The sequence below is a fragment of the Rhincodon typus genome, chromosome 13, assembly GCF_021869965.1.
Source record: "Rhincodon typus isolate 14 chromosome 13, sRhiTyp1.1, whole genome shotgun sequence".
Lineage (NCBI taxonomy): Eukaryota > Metazoa > Chordata > Chondrichthyes > Orectolobiformes > Rhincodontidae > Rhincodon > Rhincodon typus.
The window spans coordinates 38,081,162-38,103,371 of NC_063344.1; the positions used below are offsets into that span (position 1 = coordinate 38,081,162).

At 39.1% G+C, this 22,210-nt stretch overlaps 1 long non-coding RNA gene across 6 annotated transcripts in view; it reads right to left on the reverse strand.

The window, feature by feature from the left end:
- Positions 1–1,623: 1,623 nt before the first annotated feature.
- The window catches only part of LOC125484689, a 109,877-nt gene continuing 89,290 nt past the window's right edge, over positions 1,624–22,210 (reverse strand). For all 6 annotated transcript variants that reach the window (XR_007263518.1, XR_007263521.1, XR_007263523.1 and 3 more), the window contains 3 exons: positions 5,982–6,077; positions 3,527–3,624; positions 1,624–1,768 (listed from right to left, as the gene is read on the reverse strand). This is a non-coding gene — a long non-coding RNA (uncharacterized LOC125484689). The remainder of the gene's footprint in view (positions 1,769–3,526; positions 3,625–5,981; positions 6,078–22,210) is intronic.

Here is a 22,210-nt window from a genome sequence, read left to right on the forward strand (position 1 = left end):
TTAAGGAGGCAATTCCAAAAATCACAGCATAAGAAGGTGGGCAGAGAAAAACTGCACTGTGCAATAGCTCATTTCACAAGACGAAATGGGGACAGGGCTGATGTACTTTTGAAGGTGGTTGCAAAAGGATAGGGATAATTGGGAAAAACGCACGAATAAGGATTTTAATTATATATACTAGACAAATTAAGCTAACGTAGGTCAGCAAGAGAGAAATTGAATGAACACTAATTTGGATGGCTGGGTACTGTGCAACTTGAAGTTTACAAACAGTGAAGGATGTGATGTCTGCAAATAGGATGTTGAAAACAGTTGAAGTTATGCATAAATGTTTCAGCTAATGGCACTAAGACAAGGAGCAGAGACAAACAAAGCTGAGGTATCAGAAGCAAATCTGATGCTCACTTTTTAATTACATGGGATGGTGGCATTTACACTCCGACTACCCCTGAGTAAATAGCTCAATGAAATCAGTGGCAAAAAATATAAAGTTTATGGCAAGGGTCAAAAGCAACGCCCTCACCTACCACAATATACTCTCTAAGGCCAAGAGAGGTGGCAGAGTGATACATCTTGACATTAACTGCAATAATAAGGAAACTGCACTCATGCTTCCTATTGATGTAGCCAGGTAGCATATTGAAGAGAAAGAGTATGAGACAGGGGAACACATCCTTGGAAACTTGGATTATTACTCTGTAGGTCTACACAGAGAATCTGTTACGGTAGGTGTAGTGGAATGGAGAAGAGATCAAAAAGTATTTGGCAATGATAATGTGAAGGAATGCCTGGGCAGGTAAGGCAGTTTAGGTGTCAAGGAAAGAATGTTTCTCACAATGGCAAGAGGGTTTACGTTTTGATATTATTATTAACTTGAAGTGTTATGCACTTGACTAAAACCAGTCAAATTTAAAGAAATAAAATGTTTGTTTAGCTTTAAAATATATTCAACTAAAATATCAATTAAGAACTGGCAATTTAAGATTTTGAATTCATAACAAAATAAAGCACCACCACCCAAACAAAAAGTGAGATAAAGCTGATCGTATATCTTTTAGTTAAAAAATAAAATCAAACATTTGGCTAAGAAATCAAAATATTTTCTTTCAAGTTTAAAAACTTTTGGTTTGGTAAATGATTTAGGATTTGTAATGGTACAATAAAAGGAATTGATAGATAGAATAGCTTAAACGATATCCAAGATAAATAATCAAAAAAGACAATACAATCATAACAGTAAACATACATTCTCAACTAAAGAAAATAAATAACTAAACCTGTCCCCTACCGTAATAATAATTGCACATAACTGATCCATCTTTTCCCTAAAATAATTGCAAGCATTTTCAAATACAAAAATGTGTACAACTGTTCCATCCCAGTGTATTTCTTTCACTTATTATAGACTTCAGTCAACATTTTATTACTGAAAAATTTATTTTAAGGCATGCAATTCCAAAAGAATAAACTAAAATACATTTACGGGATGGCCACTATTAGCATTGAAATTTTTAGTCAAAATACTTGTTAAAAGCAGTTTTTGCAATAGAGCCTAATCAAATGGACAATTCATACATTTTGCATATTCTAGTCATCCACTCCCAAGAGTGCTGGATACCAACCTCATTGATACTGACTTCGGCCTCCACATACTGCAAACCTTTCTGTATGATCGAGATGAGAGCTGCTGGTGGCACGAGGGCACCATTAATATTGGACTGACTGATGTGACTCTCTATACCAAATGTGAATGCTGAATGGGAAAAACCTTTGATAGAAAGATAATGATAGCTTAAAAATGAATTACATACACATATTAGTAAAAATAGATTTTTTTTAAATTATGCTCGGTTTCTCTAATGATAAATACATAAAGACTATTTAGTGGTGTCATAACTTTAGACCTCATCATATACTAAAAAATCTAAGACATGCATACATATCCTGTTTGTAAATATTATCTGCTGTTGCATATTTCATGTGGACATCTACAATGCAAATGTTTGTCCAGCATAGCTTGTTGATGAACCAAATCAATGGAAAATGTCTTTGAAGAAAAATAATTCTCAATTTTACCTCAGTAACTCGAGAAATGGATTAGGCAAGTAATTTAACAAATGATACCCACTTTACGAACTGCTCCAAGACATAAAACCGGTTTTCAGCAATGGGAGGACAACAAATGTTAATACCATGTTTCCAATGTTCCCTGATTTTCAGATATCTCCTAGTATTTCCAGAACCTAAGAACTTCCCGACCCCTACCCAATTCTTCCTGAATCCATTGTTCCTGCTCAATCCCACTCAATTTTCCTTGATCCTATTCTCTGCACCTCCAATACTCACACAACTCTAACCTTTCCAATGCTCCCGAAACCATAAAGTTCTTTTCAGGACAACAGCACCCTTAGACACTATTCCAATATTCAAACTTACATATAGACCAACAATAATGTAATTTTAATCACTGAAATGGAACAATGAAGGTGAGATGTGGTGTGGAAGCATGTTGGGAAATGGGCGTTATGAAATCACAGTGCTGTTCATACTGTGTGTGTGCGCGCGTGCACGCGTGCGTGTGTGCGCGTATATATATATATATATATACACATATACACACACACACACACACACATATACACACACACACACACACTATCTCAAGTGCTTACATTAGCTTTAAAAGATACATGCGTGGCAAGTGCGCAGAGGCCTAGAAATTGTGATGTGAAGTGCTTATTCTTCAGATGCCAGTGTCCTATGTGCACGAAACATCATGCAGAAGCATGCAAGTAGAACACCTTTCATACACAGTTACCTGAAGCAGGTATAGGGCTTTACATATGCAAACAAGGAGCCAAAAACTTATTTCAGATCGTTTCTTCACAGAAATCATCACAGAATCCTCACAGTATGGAGGCCATTTGGCCCAGAGTCCACATCAACAGTCCAAAAAGCATCCCACCCAGACCCATCCTATCCCTGTAATCCTGCATTTCCCCTTGGCTAATCCACCTAGCCTGCACAACCCTGAACACCATGGTCAATTTATCATGGCAAATCGACTTAGTCCAAACATGTTTGGACTGAGGTAGGAAACCGGAACACCCAGAGGAAACCCACGCAGACACGGGGACAATGTGCACACTCCACACAGACAGTCGCCCGAGGCTGGAATTGAATCCAGGTCCCTGGTGCTGTGAGGCAGCAGTGCTAATTGCTGAGCCACTGCCGCCCAAACAGCACTAACTGCACTAGTGAAAGTAGTTTTCAAAAAAAAAGTTAAAAGTTATCAACAATAAAGCACTGCCCTGATTAATACATTTCTGTAACACCAACAATCCTCCCTTCCCCTGCTTCGACACTTCACTTCAATGTCTGGTCCATAATCTTATCCCCCATCCTCTCCAATGAACCCTGAGCTCCATGGTCGGCAAACGATCACTCACTAAGTTTTCCTGCCAAGATCACAGCTAGAAATAATTCAAACATTTCAAAGCCCTCTTTCATTATTTGCCATACTTACCAGACTCTTGCAAATATCTATATACCAGAAAGTTGACCTCATCACTGCTAATACTCATCTTCAGTCCCACTTAAACATCAGGTCATTACAGCGTAAGCCTATATATTAAAGTAAAACAATGTAAGAGTTACGAAATAATTTGGTACATGCACTGTAGAAAATGAGGTTTATCAATTACAATTTCATTTATATTTCAGCACATTAATGTGCAAGAAGATTGTTCTATAATAAGCCATAATACTAGGATTAAGTATCGCTCAGCTGTGATATCCTGAACACTAGTTGCTGCAATTCAATCTGATAAAATTGAACTTTGCATTGTTCAGTTATCATAAATTTTTACAGTGAAAAATTGCAAGCCAGAGCTTCCACATTCAAATTGAAATGTTAATTTGGTGATCTTAAAATTGTCTACTAACCACTTTACAGAATCACATGGGATATAATAATTCTGAAACAGTTGGCCATCAAGCTAACAATGTTATACATCCAACAGAATTTGGGATTCAGCATTCTCCAGCCAAAACGTCTGCATAATATACAGGAGCATATTGCGCTTTGGCACAGTAGATTGAAGAGTAGTGTAAAAGTAATTGATATATATTCAAAGTATTACATGCCATAAAAATTCAATCAAATTTCCAAAAAAAATGCATCAGCCTTAAAAACTAGGTTCATTACAAGCTTCACAACTGCAAGGACTCAAGTGTCTTCCAAATGTCTTTTTCAAAGAGCCACATGGTTGAAATTATGGAAGTTTTGGTGCTGCTGGTGTTCATACCTTTAACACAAATCAAAAATATTCTTTGAAAAAAGAAAATCACACTTTTTTTACCCTCCTCAATCTCAATTATTTTGTTTCTAGGTCTCATGTTCTTGATCAAAATTAATTAGTTTGGATTTTGCAGTATTAATAGTGGGGCTCGTAGCCACATTGAGATATTTTGGGAATTTGGGCTGAGAGCTTAGTTACCATGATTTTCATGCCTATTTTCCTTAAACTGATAATTGCTGAGGCAGGGCCTAGGATGTTCCACACAAATTATGAAGTAATAGACTGCTTTTTTGTTTGTTAATGAACATTTATCATGTAGTCAATATATCTAGATGCACCATGTATTATTACAGTCTTGTGCAATTCTCAAAATATTTTCTTGAGCTTTGCAACAGAAACAAGGAAGTACTTTCAGGAGTTGTAAAACCTGGAGCTTCTCTCATTCATTCTCAATTTGAGCCATACCAAGATTTGGCTATTACTTTCCGGACTGTTTTTACGAATCATTGGTTGCATATCAAGTGTGGTGCCCTATATCAGATACACATGCATTTTTTTGGGGCGCAGGGGAATCAGTTTTGTCAAGGGAGATGTTTGGGAGGACATATACTGTTGGGCTTACCCTCCCAAGAGCTTGTTTAAAAGGCTGGGAGTAAGGGAGGGAGCTTCCACAATTAAGGCATTAAACAGACCAGGGGCTCCAGCTCAGCCTCGCACCTGGGTTTCCAGGCTCACCTTCAGTGTGTTGCTGCTACTTTCCTCAATTCACTCCTTCTGTATTTCTCTCTGGGTCTGTCTCTTTATGGTTGAGCTGAAGACTGACCTCATGTCACTAGGGTGTGTGGTTTCACTGGCCACATACTACATTGGAAGACTTCAATGTTTTGTTTGATGCTAGACCGTGCCACAGAAATGATAGTTCTCATCGTGGCCTACAAATCAGCTAAGTTCACATTCCACTGTGCAGTCAATGACAAATGGTGCCGTTTCAATGCTGACCGCAAAACCCAAGCTGGTGTGTTTTGATTTGAACCATACAGTCTCTGCCGTGTTGATATTTTCTGGTCATTTTGAGGAGTTCAAGAGAAACAAAAAGGTTTACTTTTCACTTAGAAGGTTACCATCTAATTACTTTGCACACAAGATTAAATTTCAATATATATGAAGAGCCTGTTACAAAAGCTCTCTCTTATCTTCAGAATGAGTAAAACAAAAATTGAAAAGTAACTCAAATTATAACAGGACACTTTAATCCATAGTCCTAATGTTGTTAACTATATCAACCATTCCATTATCAATTTGTAATCAAGCACACTGAATTTAAAACAGCAGCACTTTCCAAAGAATAAGACCTGTACTTTGAAGGCAAGATTCAAATTTGATATTATATAGACCTATGATCTAGCAAGCCCTGGATATCAAGATTTGATTTCATCTTGCATCAATTATTTTCTCTTTGAATAAAACTGTAATATTAGTAAAATGGGCTTGTCAATTTCCATCCAAAACAGTTGTAGCAATTCACCATTTTTGTTTCTTAAGAATGTTAGTATATGCTAGTATATTAATAAAATCACTTTTAAGCTAAATGCTGTCAGAAGAAAACTGCATTAAGCCGACAAATACATTCAGAAAACCAATGGCTGCATGTTCTTTAGAAAGAAGACCATTAAATCTCACCTTTCATGAATAGGCTAGCAACACATTCTGAAGACTCCGGACAAAATTAAGGATGTATGTTTCACGTCACCTTCGGTCACTAGGCATGTGGTAAAGCTAGAAAGGAAAAACAAATAAAAAGTATTATTAACTTTGTGCAAGGGTTCAAAACGAAAAATGGAAGCAGTACATGGCGGCAATACCTATAAAGCTTTTAAGTACCAAGAGGACAACATACGGCATCGTTTTCCTCAGTTACCCACCTACAGCTTTTTATTCAGATTTTCTCAACAGTTAGGTATTCTTTGAAGTTTAACTATACAAGAACTAAAACCCCAGAGAAAATTTACTTTGATTCAACAAATACAGCCTGAATTTAAACCCAAGTTGACATGATGGAAGGGTCACCACCTAACATATGTTACATATCTACTTTCTCAGACAACAAGAATTTTTAATATGCCATTTTTGGGCTATTACTTCTGTTCTAATTAACTGCAGACCTCATGTTAAAAATCTATCAATATTACAGATTAAAGCTTTTAATTAACTACTTCCTTGGACATCAAGCCAGAATTTTTACTGAATAAAATAAAATATACAATAGGAAATTTAAATAGGAGAGGTTAACATCAGCTAGTGAATATTAACATACTGCAAGATAGCACTGTTTCAATTTACTGTTCCAATTAATTCATTACAATAAAGGCATATGCAAAACCACATGAATCATTATGTATTATTCTCATGTTGTGTTGAATATTCAAGGTCACGTCAACAATAAAAGGTTATCAGCACAGTAAGTGGTCATTTGGCATACCTAGGCCCCAGCAACAACTGACAAATCAAACTAATCCTAGCAATCCCCATTTTTCCTCCCAACAGCCTCGCACCTTTCTGTAGTTCACATTATTAAAATCATAAATAGACAAATGAAATTCAACACAGACTAATGTGACAGTGAATTTTTGTGGAAGAAAACACAAAAGTGTCACATTACCTGAAAGGTGCAAGTCTAAGTGTGATACAGGAATAAAGGGATCACAGAATATACTCACCACAAAGTTGAGCCACAGGTCAGAAAGACCATTAGAAAACTGAAAAAAAGGCTCGATTTTTATCTCTAGAGCAACAGAATTGGATACTTGGGAAGTATGTCACACCTTGCAAAACCATCCTTAAAAGCTGTTCTGGTCACCAGTTTATAAAAATAATAAAATCATTCAAGAGGGTGCAGAGAGGATTTACAGGGATGAAACCAAAAATGCCTAGATAAACATATCGTAAATGAATTGACAGGTTGAGTCTCTTCACTGGAAGGTAGAAATCGGAGGGTTGACTATTGAAGTTTTAAAATTATGAAGTGTGTTTATGGAAAAAGACAATATTTACTGTTATAGAGAAGAATGTAACTTGAGGCTATCAATCCAAGATAGTTAATTTTTTAAAAATCCACCAAGGGACGTTAGAAGAAACAGTTATCCATCCAAAAATGTGGAACCTGTTACTACAAGGAGTGTCTAAAATTAATAGGATAGATGCATTTAAGGGTCAACTAGACACGCACTTGTGGACGAAGAGGCTATAGGGTAATGCCAATAAATTTAGGTGATGAAAGACAAGGAGACTTTCATTGAAGCACAAACAGATTCATTGGGCCGAATTACCTATTTCTGTTTCATGTGAGAACGGCCTATCTCTGTTCCTTGGTGAGAGTACACCTAGAGTATTGTGTACTGTTTTCGTCTTCTAATCTAAAGGAAGCTTTTGTGGCAATGGAAGGTGTGCAATGAAGATTTACCAGACCGATTCCTTGGAAGACAGGTTTGACAAACAAAGAGGGGCTCAATTGGTCAGCACTACAATCACTGGAGTTGAGAAGAAAGGGAGTGTCCAGCGAGGAGAGAGAAGAATCTCAGAAACCTATAAAATTCTAACTGGACCAGCCAGGGTAAACACGTGATGGAAATTCCTGATGACCACAGAATCCAAAACCAGGGGGCCACAGTTCTAAGGATATGGGATAGGACTGACGTGGAGAAATTTATTTCTCCAGAGAGTGCTGAGCTTATGAAATTATCTGCCACAAAGAGAGGTCGAGGCCAAAACACTGAATGTTTAATGAGTTAGATGTTGTTCTTCAATCTAAAAAGGATCAAAAGGATGGTCAACCATGATCATATTGAATGGTGCAGCAGTTTGAAGGGCCTAATGGCCTACTCCTGGTCCTTTTTCTACACTATGTGTCCCTTGCAATCATATGTATACCTCCCTGAAAAGTTGAGATGGTCCCTCTTTAGCAGCTGCTCCTGTAATAAAGCATTTCAAATTCTAACAATCCTCTGCATTAACTAAACACTTCAAACCCCTATGTTCAAATAATTTTAAATAATTGATCCCAGTTACTAACCCTCACTCAAAGGATACAAGTTTTCGCTATTCATTCAATAAATACCCTCAAATTTTAAAAGCTTTCATTGATCCTCTTCCTAATTATTCTCAGCTCAAATAAATATAGTTCTAGTATCTTGATGTCTAAATTTAACTTCAAAAAAGATAAATGCCTTTCAAGAAAGTAGAAGATAACAGCAATTAATATTTCAGAAACATAAAAAGTTTAAGAAAACGCTTAGTTATTCCACTCATTGTAGTCTAGAATTTCAACCATAAATCAGTCCGAAGAAAGATGCCCTAGGTCAAGAACTCAAATTCAAACCTATTTTACCATAATGCAACATCTCACTCAATGTTGAGCAAGTTTGCAAGTTTATTTTCTCTAGTATACAGTTAAGTCTGGACTGCAATTTTCTTTTTTTTTTAAAATAGGGACTGGATTGCACGATCATTCATACACTAATAGCAGGTTATAGTGAAATGACATTCTGTATTTACAAATTTGTTTTTCAAAAATAGCATCTTAAGATTACATGCCACACTGAGTGAACGCATGGATCTCACAATTTTAGCTGGGCTCCCAAGGCTTAGTGGAAGACAGACGCCAAGGAAAAGTGATTCACCTGCCATAGGGAGTGGACTTGTGCCACACTTCCACAGTTGATAGCAGTTCTGCCACAGATTTCAAAACAATTGATCTGGCAACTCAATCAACTGAGGACTTACCAGCTTGACTTAGGAAAGACTTAGCAACAAATAAAAAGAGAGAATACAGGTATTAATTGTTCAATTGGCATTTTAAATAGCTGATCCATCTTGCCAACTTTCCCCTCAACGACCAATTGCAACCCTATGAAAAATTAGAAAAATGAGCAAGCATGGATGCGCAAGTCACTACAGGAACATGGTTACTATAGTAAATCTAGGACAAAAGCAGAAGTGGACTTTATAGACCTCGTGGAGAGAAATTCCACCACGAACCTTAAAAATGACACGTAGTCAATTTCTGAGAAGATTTTGCCCTTTGTTGTTAACATGTATGTTTAATCTACCCCTAGGCACCTCCAAAAGAAACTAAGCAATCTAAGTTCACAATTTTCAGTTATGTAATAATAAACATCCTTTATTTCAGGATATAATATATTTGTCCAGTGAGTAATGATAGCAACTTTAGCATCAAAAATTCCATAGCAGTGTATAATTCAATCTCACATGCAAACACTAACATTGAGATTGGAGAAATAGTGTTGTCTAAATATATGTAAGATTGACTGATATATTAGACACAAGTATGCATTGCATTATATAGATTGTATATAAGCAAGTGGCGGGGGGGGGTGGGAGAGAATAAGCAGAAGCACGGGAGTAGGAAATCAAACAGAGGAGATATGGAGGAAAGTAAGCAGACCCTCTACTTTCTCTTCCAGTTCCCCCTCTTTTCCTTCTAATTTGAACCTCATGCCACTTTTCCAGCCACTTCTCCCTATTGTTATGATCCCAGTTATTATTATTACTGGACAAGTCAATTCCCAGATTGAAATATGGCTTGAGAGGTCATTTTTTTTTTAACATGGTGGTGTTTTATTGAAATAAGAGCATGCAACAGTGCAGATTTGGCTTTAATAACGAACAGACGTTTATTGCGCAAAACGCAAGATAAAATAAAACAAAGTATTTACATAACACAATTTTGAAAGCTTTCAAATTAAACAATTCAAAACACGATCCCATCTATGCTGCCACCACAACTTTGCAATACCATGAGCAATCAGTTGCTTACAAGCATGATTGTCCATCTTGGAAATTGGTTCTGTGAGCCCGATCCTCGAGCCGCATCTCGGACCACACGAGCAATATTACATTCTTGTGCTCTCTCTCCACGACTTGTTCTTTCTTCCTCATGCCTGTCTTACCTTCTGTGGGCTGCTATTTTATCCTCCCACCAGCCTCCACGTTGTCTCATTCTTAAGCCTGATTTTTTATCTTCCTACCACTCCCCTATGTTTTTGCTCTCTGTTCCAATCTATTCTCTTGCCAGTCTCCCTGCCCTCACTCTGCGTGGCTCCTATATTCTCTCAAAGGGCTCACTATGCATTTATTTCAGGCCTGCTCTTTTATTCTCGTCAGCCTCACTGGGCTCTTGCCTGGGCCTGTTCTTAATACAACCACCAGTCTCTGAAAGTTTACAAAATGTTTAAAGGGTTGGCAAAGCCTGCACGTTAACCAAAATTCTCCTGATATATTTGTTACCAAGGTTAATTAAGATCTTCATCAGGAATAAACATCATTATATATGTTTCATGTTGACTTTCAATCACAGTAAATAGAAGTACTAAAGTTACAGTGAAAATTGCAGAGTTGAAACAGTTTATTACCCATGTCTATTTTTAAATCATTATTAATTTATAAATCTTGGCTTTAGCAACAATTCTCTACTAAATAGAATGCTCTAAGTGGATTTTGAACACCAGACAAGAAAGAAACCATTATAAGACTACTGACATACTTGGAACTATGGACAATGATTGTAAATAAAATCTTAAGCACTTTAATTTGAATTTTTACAGTCAACTAAATTCCCAGAAAGCTTTGAACGAAGTGAAAAGCAGACTTTTTAAAGTGTGTAGAGAAGAATCTTATATAAGTCGGTGCAACATAGGCTATGGCAATTATTTAGGAAAGGCCTATCTCGGCATTGGGAGCAGCGCACAGCATTTTTTGTTCTTTTGCCAAACGTGAGTTCTAGATTCAGAGATATAGAGCACGGAAACAGACCCTTCGGTCCGACTTGTCCATGCCAACCAGATATCCTAGATAAATCTAGCCCCATTTGCCAGCATTTGGCCGATATCCCTCTGAACCCTTCATATTCATATATCCATCCAGATGCCTTCTTAATGTTGTAATTGTACCAGCCTCCACCACTTCCTCTGGCAACTCATTCCATATAACATCACCCTCTGTGTGAAAAAGTTGCCCCTTAGGTCCCTTTTAAATCTTTCCCCTCTCACCTTAAACCTATGCCCGCTAGTTTTGGACTCCCTACCTTGGGGAAAACACTTTGCCTATTCACCCTATCCATGCCCCTCATAATTTTGTAAACCTCTCTAAGGTTACCCGTCAGCCTCCAACACTCCAGGGAAAATAGCCCCAGCCTATTCAGTCTCTCCCTAGAGCTCAAATACTCCAATCCTGCCAAAATCCTTGTAAATCTTTTCTGAACCCTTTCTAGTTTCACAACATCCTTCCTATAACAGGGAGACCAGAATTGCATGCAATACTCCAAAAGCGGCTGAACCAATGTCCTCTATAACCGCAACATGACTTCTCAACTCCCATACACAATGCAATGGCCAATAAAGGCAAGTATACCAAACGCCGCCTTCAGTATCGTATCTACCTGCGACTCTACTTTCAAGGTACTATGAACCTGCACCCAAGGTCTCTTTGTTCAGCAACACTCCCCAGGACCTTACAATTGAGTTTTTTTCTTCTTTATTCATTCACAGGATGAGGGCGTCGCTGGCTAGGCAGCATTTATTGCCCATCCCTAATTGCCCAGAGGGCAGTTAAGAGTCAACCACATTGCTGTGGGTCTGGAATCACATGTAGGCCAGACCAGATAAAGATGGCAGTTTCCTCCGTAAAGGACATTAGTGAACCAGATGGGTTTTTAAATCAACAATTGGCAATGGATTCACTGTCATCATTAGACTCTTAATTCCAGATATTTTGTTGAATTCAAATTCCGTGCTATCTGCCATGGCGGGATTCAAACCCAGGTCCCTAGAACATTATCTGGGTCACTGGATTAACAGTCTAACGATAATACCACTAGGCCATCTCCTCCCTGTTAAGTGTACAAGTCTTGCCCTGATTTGCCTTTCCAAAATGTAGCACCAAGGTACCAGTTAAGGGGGATTACAGCTTGTTAAACACTTAGTAACAGCCCAATTAATATCCAGCATCTTATTATTCCAAATGAATCAAAGAAGCAAGATACTGAGAAATATCAACAAGAAAATAAGAATGGGTACCTGGTGACTGTGAAGAGCCTCCTTGTAATTCTGCATCAAATAGCATCTCAATGCACAGTCCACAAGCACAAGCCGCATGCACTCCTCATCCACGGACGCCAGCAAGTGACATTTACCAAGCCTTCACAATCATCATGGCACCTCTCCGATTCACTTGCAGATCAATAAGAAAGCACAGATTTGCATTGCAACTAGCGCTGAAAGGCAACAGCTGGGGCACTGTGCAAGGACAAGTGCTCATCTCACGGATGGGACCAGGATGCATGTCACGGCTACTTCCTTGCTGTGTCACTACTCATTCATTTAGCACTACCTGTGCGCTTGCAGCATCCATGCCTTGCTTTGCCATGCCTGTTAGCCTGTGGCTCTGGTGGAAATGCCAATATGTTATCAGTAATGCAATACTGACATGCTCTTTTGGTCAGACATACAGATAAGGCAGCTTGCCAGTAAGGATCTGTGCAGCACTGCACATGTATTCAATCAGTGTCATTTTGGAAGCTGATGGGGACTAATACTCAGTGCAACTAGGGAATGGGCACATGTCAGTCATGAGTCCCCGTAAGTCAGTCAGAGGCATAATGTGCACACACCCCAGTGGCATGGCCATGCTCTTTCATCAGCTTGGGATGTTCACTGTCACAGGATCGATCTGTCTAAGCCCAGGCAGTGGGTAACAGTCGCACATGTATAGATGACAGTACAAGTCAGAAGAATTGCATATCATTAGATAGGGGAGCGAAGAGACAGTGGTCAAGACAGTGGACAGTCATATCTAGGTGCTGCTCATCAAGTCACTCAGGAGGTCTGCAGCAAATCCAGCCCCACGGTGCACCTATCGATCATTGTAGAATGTACAAGGAGCAGCAGTGGCCTCACTGCCAAGAGGTGTGGGAGAGTCAAGGCTGGGTGTGGAGGTTGGCAGATGTATTTGTGGAGGTGAGAATGAGAATTTTGGGTGGAGATAGTGGTATTAAAGAGGTATGGGGAGTATGTGGAACAGCATAATAGGGCATGGTAGGCTACAAGAAGGAACGTTATTGACAGTAATCATCACCATGTCCACAACAGGTAATCATTGAGGTGGAGAGCAGGGCTTGGGGTCAGGGAGGATAGTTGAAGGCGAAGATCAATGTGATGGGTCTCCACACAAGATGGTAGTGGAAATGGACTGTCAGGATAGAGCAATGTAAAATGGGCCATGGAGCCTCTTTTTTTTGTGGGGGAGGGGGGTGTGCTAGTTTCAGTGCTAGTTGCAATGCAAATCTGTGCTTTATGACACGTTCTCTGTCATCACTTAGGCAAAATGGCTAGAACACCGAGGTGAAAGTGATGGGCAAAAGCGCAGGATCAATGTTTGCTGGACATTAGGACATTGAAGGGGCGAATACATGAAGGACACGTTTGCTAACTTTAGTTACATTTTATTTGGGAACATTTCAGCACATATCTGCTAAGTGGTGAGGTTTTCTGTGAACAGTGTGTGGTAACAGGAGGATATAATGAGAGTTGAGGGATGCCATGAAGCAAGATAGGGTGTTAATGAGGTGTGTTTAGCAAAATACAGTGAGAAATCCTCACTGGATCTCACAATGAGAATCCTTCCTTAAAAAAACCTTATGCAACTTGCACTATGCAAAAAAAAGACTGAAGATTCAGCCCATAGTTTTCCATTGCCTTCCCTCCAGTCTTGATTCCTTGAAAGAAAGGTTTGGGATAACTAATTGTAAATATTTCAGACTAAACTAAAAGACAGCTAATGGGGAAGTTAATGTTATGCCTGTGTCAAAATGAAAAGAAGGCCTCCGCCCCTGTTTAAATCCAAGTAAGGCAAGCTGAGATGTCTATTATGGCTTTACAATTCAATTAGAAAATAAAAAAAGCTTGCAACAAATACCTGCAACTCATTTGTAACTCTTGAACTAGACCTTCAGATAAGTAGGCTCACTTTTGTAATTTAGTTTTTCATGCGATGCGGGTGTAACAAGCAAAGCCAACTTGTCGGCCATCCCTAAATACCCTTGAATTGAGTGGGTTGCTGGGTCATTTCCAAGAGCAGTTAAGAGTCAACCACACTGTTGTGGGTCTGGAGTCACACACAGGCCAGATGAGGTGAGGATGGTAGTCTTCCTTCCATTTGGACATTATTGCTGAAGGGTTCCCCATGCCTGTACCATTACCCATCTGCTGACATGCTTCAATAACAGAGCACCAAGAGACTGATCATGTGATTGGACAAGCTGGAGCTCTGAGCTTGGGAGATACAGAATGTGGTTGGAAGAACAGCCCTCTACAAGTTCTCTCTCCCCACAATAGCTAATCCTCCAATCAAACTCTAAATTGTTTTCCTACTCCCAGCAAGATGCTGGTTCTGTAAGTGGTTTTTGCAACACAATTGCAGTGTCCAGGCCACAAGGTCCAGGTTCAAGTCCCAGCTGACCTGGGGTGTTTCATAACATGGAGTCGTAGAGATGTACAGCATGGAAACAGACCTTCAGTCCAAATCGTCCATGCCGACCAGATATCCTAAATTAATCTAGTCCCATTTGCCAGCATTTGGCCCATATCCCTCTAAACCCTTCCTGTTCATATACCCATCCAGATGCCTTTTAAATGTTGTAATTGTACCATCCTCCACCGCTTCCTCTGGCATCTCATTCTATACATGTACCGCTCTCTGAGTGAAAAAGTTGCCCCTTAGGTCCCTTTTAAATCTCTCCCCTTTCACCTTAAACCTATGCCTTCTAGTTCTGGATGCCCCTACCCCAGCGAAAAGACCTTGGCTATTCACCCTAACCATGATTTTATAAATCTCTATAAGGTCACCCCTCAGCCTCTGAAGCTCCAGAGACAACAGCCCCAGAATATTCAGCCTCTCCCTATAGCTCAAACCCTCCAACTCTAGCAACATCCTTGTAAATCTTTTCTGAACCCTTTCAAGTTTTGTTTGATAAACATTGAAAAGAATTATTTTTCAACATCCTTTGGATGAAGGAGAAGCCAAAATGTAAGCCATAGGGGAACTGATATTAACATTCATTTGTTTCCAGATTTCCTTCAAGAATATCAAGAACACACATCTCCACCAGCTAACAATGTGGAAATACAATACTATTTCAGGTACTCTAATCTAAGAAAATCACATCCCTGAAAATGAGTTATAAAATTAAAATCCAATTTCCCCTTTTTGGCTGACTATGAGCAATTGGCTAGCACACCAACAATAGCCCCTACAGTGGTTATACGTAAAAGAAAGAGCTAAGTGATCCCACAACCAACAGATCAGATCTAAGCTCTGCAGTCCTGCCACATCCAGTCGTGAATGGTGGTGGACAATTAATCAACTCACTGGAGGAGGAGGCTCCACAAATATCCCCATCCTCAATGATGGAAGAGCCCAGCACATCAGTGCAAAAGATAAGGCTGAAGTATTTGCAGCAATCTTCAGCCAGAAGTGCCAAGTGGATGAACCATCTTGGCCTCCTCCAGTGGTCCCCAGCATTACAGATACCAGTCTTCAACCAATTCAATTCATGCCACATGATAACAAGAAACAGTTGGAGACACTGGACACTGCAAAGGCTACGGGCCCTGACAACATTCCGGCAATCGTACTGAAGACTTGCTCTCTGGAACTTGCCGCTCCAAGCCAAGCTGTTCCAGTACAGTTACAACACTGGTATCTACCCGACAATGTGGAAAATTGCCCAAGTATGTCCTGTACACAAAAAGCAGGATAAATCCAACCCAGCCAATTACCGCCCCATCAGTCTACTCTTAATCATCAGTAAAGTGATGGAAGGCGTCATCAACAGTGCTATCAAGCAGCACCTGCTCAGCAATAACCTGCTCAGTGACGCCCAGTTTGGCTTCCGCCAGGGCCACTCAGCTCCTGACGTCATTACAGCCTTGGTTCAAATATGGACAAAAGAGCTGAATTCCAGAGGTAAGGGGAGAGTGACATCCCTTGATATCAAGGAGCCCTGGCAAAACTGGAATCAACAGGTATCAGGGGGCAAACGCTCCGGTGGTTGGAGTCATACCTGACACGTAGGAAGATGGTTGTGGGAAGTCAATCATCCCAGCTCCAGGACATCTCTGCAGGAGTTCCTCAGGGTAGTGTCCTAGGCCCAACCATCTTCAGCTGCTTCATCAATGACCTTCCCTCCATCATAAGGTCAGAATTGGGAATGTTCGCCGATGATTACACAATGTTCAGCACCATCCACGACTCCTCAGAAACTGAAGCAGTCCATGTTCACATGCAACAAGATCTGGACAATATCCAGGCTTGGGCTGACAAATGGCAAGTGACATTCGCGCCACACAAATGCCAGGCTATGACCATCACCAATAAGAGACAATCTAACCACTGCCCCTAGACATTCAATGTTGTCACCATCACTGAATCCCCACTATCAACATACTGCAAGTTACCATTGACCAGAAACTTAACTGGACTCACCACATTAACACAGTGGCTACAATAGCAGGCCAGAAGCTGGGAATATGGTGGCGAGTAACTCACCTCCTGACTCCTCAAAACCTCTCCACCATCTACAAGGCACAAGTCAGGAGTGTGATGGAATACTCTCCACCTGCCTGGATGAGTGCAGCCCCAACAATACTCAAGAAGCTGGACACCATCCAGGGCAAAGCAGCCCGCTTGATTGGCACTACTTCTGCAAGCATTCACGCCCTCCACTACCGATGCTCAGTAGCAACAGTGTATATTATCTACAAGACGCACTGCAGAAATTCACCAAACATCCTCAGACAGCACCTTCCAAACCCACGGCCACTCCCATCTAGAAGGACAAGGGCAGCAGATATATGGGAACACCATTACCTCCAAGTTCCTCTCCAAGTCACTCACCATCCTGATTTGGAAATATATCGCCGTTCCTTCACTGTCGCTGGGTCAAAATCCTGGAATTCCCTACCTAATAGCATTGTGGGTTAACCCACAGCAGGAGGACTGCAGCAGTTCAAAAAGGCAGCTCACCACCACCTTCTCAAGTGCAACTAAGGATGGGCAAGAAATGCTGGCCAGCCAGCGACTCCTACATCCCACAAATTAATTTTTTTTAAAAATTAGTACAATAAACAGACAAGTTAAGGAAAAATAGTTTGATGCATACAAGAGCAAAAAGGCCATGATGGGCTAACAAGCAACACAAACATCCCATGGAAGATTAAAGAATGAAGAAAAGCACAATAAAGATTGAACAAAATATGAAATGCAGCACTGAAAAACAGAAAATGAGGAATTCTGTATTAACGTAATGTTCTCTTGCCCAGGTGCATTATAGATTGAACTACCAACATTTACTTACCCTTAAAGGCTAAAACATCAATTAAGCTATGCTGGAAGTTTATACATTTATTTTTATTGACTTGATTTATCAATTCTGGTAAATTTTAATTTGCACTCACAAAATTGCAATATAATTCAGTATTGTCTCCATTACTTGACATAATGGTACCAATAAGGCATGAGAACAAACTGCACTTGAGACAATTCACTTAAACACAGACCCTTTCCAATCATTGCAAGTCAGTACATCATCCCCTGGTAAACATCCTAGCTGCTGATATTTTGTTGTTAATGTTACAGCTGCATGCAGATGAGGTTTTCCACTCTTATTTGTATGGTGTATTTTCATTTGCAGTCATCAATCACAAATTTCCTATATGCCACCATTAAAGCTGTTATTTTGGATGAAAAACACATCATTGATTTTAAGGGCAACTATGAAAAATATGGCACTTGGATTATAACACTATTAACTTAAAATAGGTTTATAACAAAAGGTTCTATTCAAAGACATGCAAATAAATATCACTATTAATTCTTAATTAAATGCATTCTTAAGCAACATTTCAGCGTTACAAAGCTTGTCAAAGAGTGAGAACTCTTGATTACACCCAAAATGTAGTTGAAAATTCACACAAAAATAACCTCAATTATTCCATCAAGGTGCTCAAAGTCAAATCACAGAACGTTCAATACTGTTTGATCACACTTCACAACAATTTGTAAAACATACAATGCTTGCAGGTGAGCTAGATGACAATTCAAGACAAAAGGTTGTACAAAAGACAGCATTTACGTTGACTTATTTTTAAAAGGCACTCGAACCATAATAGAAAGTCCCACTAAATGCCGCTGCAAATACCTACTTCATGGTTCTCATTAATATTATGGAAGCAATTTTTCATTAGGATAGATTATGGTTGTAAAGCTAAGGTAATTAAAATGCTGGGCATTTCCAAAAATACCAAAAGATGACTATGAATCTAAAGCAACGGTTAGCAAGCAAACCCAGGTTTGATTCCGGCCTCCGGCAACCGTCTATGTAGAGTTTGTATATTCTCCCTGCCCCTGCGTAGGTTTCCTCTGGGTGCTCCAGTTTCCTCCCACAACCCAAAGATGCGCAGGTTAGGTGGACTGGCGATGCTAATTTGCCCAGAGTGTCCAGGGATGTACAGGCTAAGTAGATTAGCCATGGGAAATGCAGGGTTACAAGGGTACGGTGGGGGTTGGGTCTGGGTGGGACGCTCATCAGAGGGTCAGCGTGGACTCAATGGGCCAAATGGCCCGTTCCCCACTGTAGAGATGTTATAAATTCTATAAAAAAGGTGGTTCAAAAAGTGATCCATATTTGTTTATTGAAATCAGAAGAGATCGAACTCTAAAACCGGAGGTGGGCTTACTTAGCTAGAGAATTGGAAACGTTTGTCTGCAATGTTTGCAAGAATATGAATGATTCAAAAGGGAGATTTTGATTTTTAGGAGTTAGAGTTAAATTATTTTAAAAACATCAGTAAACATTGAAAGATTGTAAAGCCAATATACTTCATCAGATCAAAGAAGAAATCAGTGAAATTGTCAGTGGGGGATAACTAATTAAAAAATCAGGTTGAGGACAACTCAGAGCAGGCTAGATTGTCATGGAAACCTTATTATGGAGCTTTGGAAGGTTTTCTCCTTTCAATTAATTAAATGCTTGCTTGAAAAATTAGTTGCAGTTTGGATTTAGTGTGGCTTGCAAAGTTCCTGAAAGACAGACCTTTTAAATAAAAGAATTAATTTCAGCATTCCTCATGGAATGGGAAGGATGCTTTATCACACTTTGAATTTGGTGAGGGAACAAAAGCTGGAAGACTGTGTAATTGAAGCTGGGGGAAAAATCTACAGTGGTGATCCAGAGTCTTATGGTGAAGAAAGTAACCAGATTAGCTTGGAAAAATTGCAAAAGTAACCAGAATAAGAAACAGACATCCATAGTGAAGTTTTATCTCACAGCAAAGCTTGAGCTGACAAGAATTAAAGATAGTTTGCAGTGCACTCTGCCATACTTATGAGTGGTCCCACGATAAGTAAATAACTTTGACTGATGCGTGTTGTAAGATAATTCTTGGCAAGAGTAAGAAGTAAACCCAACAGCTTAATGTGTGTTATAAACCATATAAAGTAAACAGTGCTTGTTTTAAGTCTGTCATAATTAAAATAATCTGTGTTTTGTGAAAATGTGAGATATCTTGCAATATACTTCTATTGATTAAATGAATCGTTTGGATTTATTTTTAGATATTACCCACACCTACCTGAAAAACTATTACAATCCAATTTATCATTAAATTACAGCTCAACATCAACCAAAAATGATCAACCCTTCAATACTAATAAAATTATAGCAGTGGTTAAACAAATTTTACACTGGAACACAAGCCTAGGTGATCCTTAATATATCTACAGAATTTGCACATGGCAATATGAGAAATGAACGTGACACTTCTCCACTAAGTGTTTCCAGTCATGGCATCTACAACGAAGACAATGTCTTATTTATTAATTATTCTGTTCGGCACTTGTCCCAAGAATTGAGAAAATAAACTTTTTACGCTCAACCTAGTGTTCGATAAGTGAAAATGAAAATTTTCATCGAACATAACTAGAGGAGAATTGATTTTAGCTTTTGGAACTGGCTACTATATGATTATGACAGCTCACTCAACCAAACATACAAAAAACCATTTTCGATATTAACCAAAGTCAGCTGTTAGTGAAGTCAAATGCTGTGAAGAAATAAAACTAAAAATAAGTTTGTCAGTTGTTTAGGATATTATTTTATGGATTAAAAATCAAATTCAAAGATACAGTCAATATACCTTAAGATAAACACAACTCCAAAAAGACAATGATTGGCAATTCCCTGTGTATTTGTGCTCACATGGCCAGCAAAAATGAGTACTAATCGAACAGATAGCCTAAAACATTGTGAACTTTGAACATATACAAGTGATATCTGCCTCTGGGTATGCTGTTTAAAAATTAATTTATATTTACCATACACTGAATTCAGGATTAAAGTTTCTTCTAACTAGGGCCAACTGCTGTAAAACAAAAGGGTCCTGACCCAAAATGTCAACTTCTTTGCTCCTTTGATGCTGCCTGGCCTGTTGTGTTCCTCCAGCTCCACACTGTTATCTCTGACTCCAGCATTAGCAGTTCTTACTATCTCTTACTATCTATAAAAGGAGGCTTTGTTTTCGTTCAGATATTCTTACTGTAGGCATAATACACCCAAATCTCCTTAATGGAAGTTTTTTGCAATTTGTGTTTTCTCAGAGGCCCTCAAGAATTATCCTCAGACTCGTTATAAAAATAAATTCATAGAAACAGAAGTACAAGTCACATTAAAAATCAAAACGCTTCCCCAATCATAGGTTCATAAGTATTGTTTCTGATGTGTATGCAGGTCATAGTTAAATACATGCAAAAAAAGTATATATTTTGACTTGGGTACTTTCATTGAGAATATCGTAGTATTGTATGTCAAATTCAACATCCATATGGCCATTTAACATTTGAGTGCAATATACTAGGATTCACAGGAAAATTGAGCATAACTTGATATCTGCAGAATGCCTTTTTTTAAAAAGTGGGTTAACTTCCAAAAATTCTCAGCAATTATGTGAATATATCCTCCTGCTCCGTTTGCTTCAAAGTGGTCCAAGTTTTAGGAATTCTGTTATAATTCCGTTGTCAGAAAGAGGTAACAAGTTATTATACCAACTGATACATGCTAGTTTGTGTAATTGCATAGAAAAGGTATCCGTTAAGGTATCACATGTTAGGCTTCCTAATAAGAAAAGAGCCCATGTTGTTGGAAGTAGCCTATTAGCATGGATAGAAGATTGACTAACTAATAGAAGACACAGTTAGGATTTGGGGCGGGTGGGCCACAGGGATCAGTGGTTGGGACAAAATTACTTACGATATGCATTAACAACCTGGATGGGAAAGTGAACGTACTATAACCAAGTTTGTGGATAACAAAAAATAGATGGGAAGGCAGGTGGTGAGAGGTATGTAGATAGGTTAGGAGAGTGGGTAAAAACTTGGCAGATGACATATAATGTTGGAAAATATAAGGTTATGCATTTTGATGGGAAGAACAGAGGAGGCAAATAGTATTTAAATGAAGAAAGATTATAGAAAACTACAGCAAAGAGGGCTATGGGAGTCTTTGTGCATCAATCACAAAAAAAAGTCTGTTTACAAGTTTAGCAGGCAATAGGGGAGGCCAATGGAAGGTTAGCCTTTATTTCAAAGGAAATGGAGTATAAAAGTAGGGGCATCTTGCTAAAAAGTGGACAAAACCAGACCGCACCTGGAATATCGTGAACAGTTTTTTGCCCTTACCTCAGAAAATGTTATACTGGCATTGGAGGCAGTCAATAAAAGGTTCACTAGGCTAATACTGGGATTGGAGGAACTGTCTTGTCAGGAGAGGTTGAGTAGACTAGGAC